Source organism: Artibeus jamaicensis, unplaced genomic scaffold (genome assembly GCF_021234435.1).
Source record: "Artibeus jamaicensis isolate MK-2021 breed Jamaican fruit bat unplaced genomic scaffold, CSHL_Jam_final scaffold_3151, whole genome shotgun sequence".
Lineage (NCBI taxonomy): Eukaryota > Metazoa > Chordata > Mammalia > Chiroptera > Phyllostomidae > Artibeus > Artibeus jamaicensis.
Window position 1 is genome coordinate 4,858,366 of NW_026522037.1, and position 6,075 is coordinate 4,864,440.

Here is a 6,075-nt window from a genome sequence, read left to right on the forward strand (position 1 = left end):
AAGAAGAGCATGATTAATTTGACAATTTAGCTTGAAGATATTTTCAAACAGCCTAGCTGGCCTCAGTTTAAATTGGGAGTTACTGTTTGTATTGTAGCCTTAGCAATAACAAACGTTCAGTATTTTATCGTTTACACCCCTACAGGCGTTCACTCCTTCAACTAAAAAAACCCCATATAACCCAAGTGCAAACCAGGCACCCCACGGTGCGGTGTCCCTGTGACGTCACCAGTCCAGGAAGTGCGCCCTGGAGATCACGAATAATTCAGAGTAATGCCAGTCTTTGCCAGCATCTCTTCTAGAACATGGAAGGGGAGCCAATTCACAAGCCAAACCAGCACTCAGCCCTCAGCAATCCTTCTCCTCCGGTCCTCCCTGCAGCTTCCCAGCAGCCTCCCTCCTCGTGCCCACCCTCAACTAACTCCCCATCGAAATCTCCCCCAAAATCCTGGCCTTCCCCCTTCCTGAACCCAGCTGACAGACTCCCAGCCGCTGTTAACAGAGAGGCGGCAAGGCCTGAGCAGCCAGGTGTGGAGTCCAAAATCCCCTGCACACTGAGAGAGCAGTGATACAGCGACACAAGTGTAGAGAGAAGATGCTGTGAGGTGCAGACACAGGTGTGCAGGGGTCTGGATAGGTGAAGGGACAAGGGTGACAATACAGTTGTTATGTCTCCCCTGATTTCTTCTCATGCACAAGTTTTTAATTCTTGTTTGTTTGCTTGTTTGGTGCACATTCCCAGAAGTACTGTAATACCAGGTCGATGTGTAGAATACACAGAGCAAGCCCCTATTCCATCTTACAGCTCCAAAAATCCATTTAATATAATGCCCTTGGCAGAAGATGGATCAGATACTAAACTGGTAAGAACAGCTACTACAGTTGACCTTAACCAAAAGGCCGAGAAGCAATAAGTTTTTTAAATCATTAGTTATAACTTCCATAAGGCAGAAACTGCATTTTATGGATCTTGCCTCCCCTCCATTATAGAGCGGACTCCTTGCACGGAGGTGAGAGGGGCTTGCCTGGGACCCTGAGTCCGCACTCGTGACTAAGTAGTCTTCCTACACCCCTCCACAGTCTCTGAGCTGAAACTGTCTGGTCTTAATTAAACTTTGGCGACATCTGACATGGGTGATTGGTGACATTTTTCCATCCATTCATCACTCCTAAACATGGACTCATTCCTGCTAATGAGAAATCAAGAGACTAAGTGGATCAGCTGGATCATAGGTGGGGGGAGGTGGGAATCATAGGGGGCAGGGGGCGGGGTGCACAGGAAAGAGAAGCAGCTGCCACACTGGGGACCCTACCCCCAACCGCTGCTAGCGTGGACAGCAAGGTCCCCTTCTACCAGAAGCACGTTCTGTCAGTGAGACGCAATTCTAAGAGACAGAGGGAAGGCAGGGGAAAGGGTAGAAGGGGGGCTCTCTCCAGGAAAAGCTTGGACAGACCAAGAGTTTGTGTATCTCATCACGGAATGCTGGCTCCAAAGCAGCAAGAACTCTGTTTAACCCAATTCTGGACTCCTGCCTCCCCTCCGGCCTCCAGCTCCAGGCTCCCAGCCCAGCAGCTAGCATTCTGTGAAGCTGGTGGGCTGGCGGGTCCCACGAGCAACTGAAACCTCTGCCGAGAGCCCTGGGTTCCCTTCCCAACTGCTGCTCCTCTGAGACTGGAAAAAGCTGGACCACACTGGCCCTGCTCTCTGAAGCCAGCCCTCCAGCTTTCCAGATGGAGAATGATAAACAATTTCTTAGAATCTCAGTGCGGCATCATAAAATATAGATGTCTGGTCTTTGTCCCGAGTTGCTGGCACAGAGATCCTAAAACCCTTGAGATTTTCTGAGTGACGGGACTGTCCTCATTCATCAGGAGCCCCTTCTGACCATACCTGAGTTCATGCTAATGAGGTGACCCTTGGCAAGCCCCTAGGTGGGTTCAGGATGGGAGCTAGATGCCAACAGACTGCCCCCCCCCGGAACCTGCACAGCCCCGACCTCTGGAGAGGGGCTCCAGAGATGGAGCTCAGCCGCTGATGGCCAACAATGTCACAAACCACGCCTATTTTGATAGAAACTCCGAAGCACAAGGCTGGGGCAGTTTTCAGGCTGATGAACACATGGGTGTGCCAGGAGGGTGGCACCCAGAGGGGACATGGAAGCTCTGTGTGCCCCCGGCCATGACCTATGCAGCTCTTCCCTCTGGCTGGTCCTGAGCTGTAGTCTCTATAGTAAATAACACTGGAGTTGTAAGCACAGCACTTCCTGAGTTCTGTGAGTCATTCTGGTGAATTATCAAACCTGAGAAGGGTGGGGTCATGGAAACCCCCAAACTGGTAGTTGGCCGGGCAGAACGTAGGTAACGTGAGGACCCTGGTGCCTCCAGTAGGGGCCATTGTGTGAGACTGAGCCCTTCCCTGTGGGGTCCGTGCCGACTCCGGACAGTGAGTGTCAGAAGGGAAATGACACCTGGTTGGCGTGGAGGGTGGAAGAACTGGATGCTGGGAAAACAGAGCACAGGGACCCCAGGGCGCCCACAGAGTCGAGAGGGGCACAGCCAGGCCTGCCGTTGAGAATCCTGTAGGTTAGACCCTTGTCCTTTTAAGCATGTTCATCTCAACCTTCCTAACGGTTTGCACAGTCCGGCTAAGTCCCTCCTCCAGTACAAACCCGTTTTAATCACCTCTGTGAGGGGCCCCAGGGCGCTGGCTCCTTTGGGCCCAGGGGCCCAAAGACTCCTCATGTCGCCCCTGAGGGAAGTCCAATGCCTAGGAAGGCCCTTGCTGTGTTTGGTAGACATCCAAAATTTTACATAAGTTTAAATAGTACCAAAGACACAATTCCCACTGCACTGTAAACACTGACATTATATATGTGTGTATGTGTGTGTGTGTGTGTGTGCTTAGATATATATAAAACTGTCACATCACTCTTTAAATTGTTTCCCATGGAATCGAAAAGCCATGGTAATCTAATACCGGCCATCAGCTATTTTTAAAACTACATGCACAAACTCTTCCCTGTAAGTCAGAAAAGTTAACATTTTTCCTTTTTCTACCTTGAAATCTTATTGGCTTTTTCTTGCAGAATTTTCTCGTAACACAATTTTTATGAAAAAAAAGTATTTTATTCATCACCCTATATATTCCATGCAGGAAATATATATAAACTGAAATTCTAGTTTCCTTTTTAATTTCTGCAGCCATTAGCCTCTGAGGGCTTAAAATTGTCTGTGTTCTAAAGACTTTAAAATAAACTTGCACTGCTTTTGAAATAAGGGGAAAATCGAAGTAATTATGTTTGAAGTGAGGGCTTTTAATAAATGAAGATGTTTGGGATTGTAACCAAAAGTATTTTTGTACCTAATCCCATAGTGGCGAGGGTTGCTAAGGAACCCTGTGAGCCAAATGAGGGACAATCCCAAGTGTAGCTCAAAGGCTGAAGACAGAGGCAGGCAAGTAGACGAAGCCTGTGGATCAGAGGAAGGAAGTGTGAATCCTGGCCTCACCTTCCTCGCTCCTTCTCTTCACACTCAGTGGAGAAGAAGGATGGCCTGTACCCGCAAAGCACAAACACTTGGGTCGTTGAGTGCAAGAGGAAAAAGCCGGGGGGGGGGGGGGGGGCAGCCTCGTCTCTCCGGATCAGCCAGGAACAGAAGGAAACTAGTAACCATTAGTATTGATCAGACACTCACTATGTGCCGGGCCCGGGGCTCAGTGCTATCTTTATCCCCATTTTACAGACACTGAAACTGAGGCACACAGAGTTCGGTGATGACCCCAAACTGCACGCACAGCCAGGAAGTGTCAGAGTTGAAACCCTGAGCCCAAGCAGCCTGATTGCCGAGGCCGTGAGATGCCGCTGCGTCCAGAGGAGGTGAGTGAGAGCTCTCATTCCACTCCCAGCAGGGAGTGAGGCTCAGAGGGTGGGGGGTGGGGGGCAGGGTAGGGAAGGGTGAAGGGGATTGAACATGATGCCAGAAGGAGGCTTTGGGCGGTGCACACACAGTGCAAGATACAGATGATGCAGAAGTGTGCACTTGAAACCTACATAGTTGTACTAACCAATGTCACCTCAATAAACGTAATAAAAGAGAAGAATAAGGGATTCAGGGCAGCGTCCAGAGGCAAAGGAAGAGTGAGAGGAAGAAGCAGCCTCTCTCCTTAAAGCAGAGAGAGAAACAGAGAAGGAAAAAGATGAAGTTTCAACAGTGAGAGAGTTGAGAGAAGAGTCTGAGGTTTCATGTTGACATTCATCTCCTTAATTTCTGTTTGCTTTGTCGTTTCTATAAATAGGGTGCGGTGCTGTTTGACATTTCTGTTTGCCTGCTGCAGAGCAGAGCGGCACAGGGCCTGTGTTCGTGTGTGTGTGTGTGCGCTGGTGCATGTGTGTGGGTGGTGTGCATGTGTGTGGACACGTGTGCCCATGAGTGTGTGCTCGGGGGGAGCGTGTGTGTGTCAGTACGTGTGCGTGTGAGCACCGTGAGCGGTCTCCTCCACAAGGAGCCCGGCCGCCCAGACCCCCCCCCAAAGCCCTGGTGTTTTCCCACCCACCTGGCCTGGCTCCCCACTGGAAATTAACAGCCACCCTGGAGCCAGCCCTCCACCCTGCCTCAGAGCGGCTGCCCACGTCGCCGCTCGGTCTCCCGGTGCGCCCACAGAGCCCCGCAGACAGAGCGGCTCAGTCTGAGTTGTTGACGAACTTGACAGCGAGCAGGGCTGCGGCCGGGCAGGTGGGTGGGACCGCCGGAGGCACAGCTGGTGGCCCCTCCTTGCTGGTCGGACACTGGCCGTTCATACATTCCTCAGATTTGAAAGAAGAGAAAAGCCTGCTTATTCCACCCTCCCCACCGATGCACAGGGAAGTGACCAGCGCTGTCAAGCAGAGGCCCAGGCGGCCAGCGTGGCCTGGTCGCCAACCCTGCCTTCTGGATGGGCTGCACAGCTTAACCCACGCTCTCCCGTGAGGGGCCGTTCCAGCCGTGGCCACGGCCACGTGCTCAGGTCTGCCCCTCACATGGCACCGTGCTTGACCCCACGGGAAGGCATCCCACTCTTCTTGGAACCAAGCAAATAGCAGAAAAGCAAGACCTGGCGGAAACTTCTGAGCAAGCAGGCATCTTCCTTGCCCAATCCTAATACTGTCAATAATCCCCAAGCGTACGGCAGGTCCTCAAAGCCCCTTTGCAGCCTTGCCTTGACTCAAGGCAACCAGCAAAGCCTTAAAGGGCTTCTGCTCGTGGGAGACTCCCACTGAATGTTGTAGCAAGAATCGCCCAGAAAATGGGGCTCAAGGAGAGGCGCCAGAGAGAGCAGCCTCTCCCCAGACTTTGGAAATCTGAAGTCACAGCCCCTCCTCAGCCCCCTCCCCGGGCCAAGGTCCCTATCCCAACGATAGAGCCAGAGGGTTCTAGGATCATTTCCAAAGCCAGGGGAGCAAGTGTACGAAATGGAGAGAAATGGCAGGCATGGTGTGGAGTGAGCCTTCAGGTTATTTTTTTTTTTCAGGTTATTTTTTAAAGCATCCAGAAGAAAAGTGTTGGTTCCCCACGGAGGGGAACTGCAGAGTCAGAACGGGCCTCAGAGAGCTATTAATGCGAGGGAGGCGGGCGGGGCTGGTCCTTAGAGCAAGAGAGAGAGAGCCGTGTGTGCAAGTGACTGACTGTCAAAAGTGTCGCTGAGGACCAGAACCATTCTTCCACTCCACAGACACCTAATTAGTGTCTGCTCTGCCCCAGGCCCTCAGCTGCACATTTGCTGAACTCGAGCAGGAGCCAGAAGCCAGCCAGCTCCCCAAGCCAAGTGGTGAGTAAGGAGGCCCCTCTGTCTCTCCCTGACCATGTCTGTCCCTCCTTCTAAGGAAGTCAGCACCCCTTACCCGCCCAGGCTTCATCCGCCCCTGAGAGAGCATTGAGGCCCAACCTCCTTGTTCAGAAACGAGGGACAGAGGGTCAGGTCCCACCAGGCAGGAGGGGCACGGGCAGGACTAGAACTCAGGTCTCCTCAGGCCAGACTCACTGGTGGCACCGCTTCACGTGCCAGGACCCACCCCGAGCGGGTGTCTGGAGGCAGAGAAC

General features: G+C 52.3%; 1 non-coding gene across 1 annotated transcript; it reads right to left on the reverse strand.

The window, feature by feature from the left end:
* Positions 1-723: 723 nt before the first annotated feature.
* LOC119036249 (U2 spliceosomal RNA) lies at positions 724-912 on the reverse strand. The gene has a single exon (XR_005079958.2). It is a non-coding gene; the product is annotated as a U2 spliceosomal RNA (small nuclear RNA).
* Between the last annotated feature and the right edge of the window lie 5,163 nt (positions 913-6,075).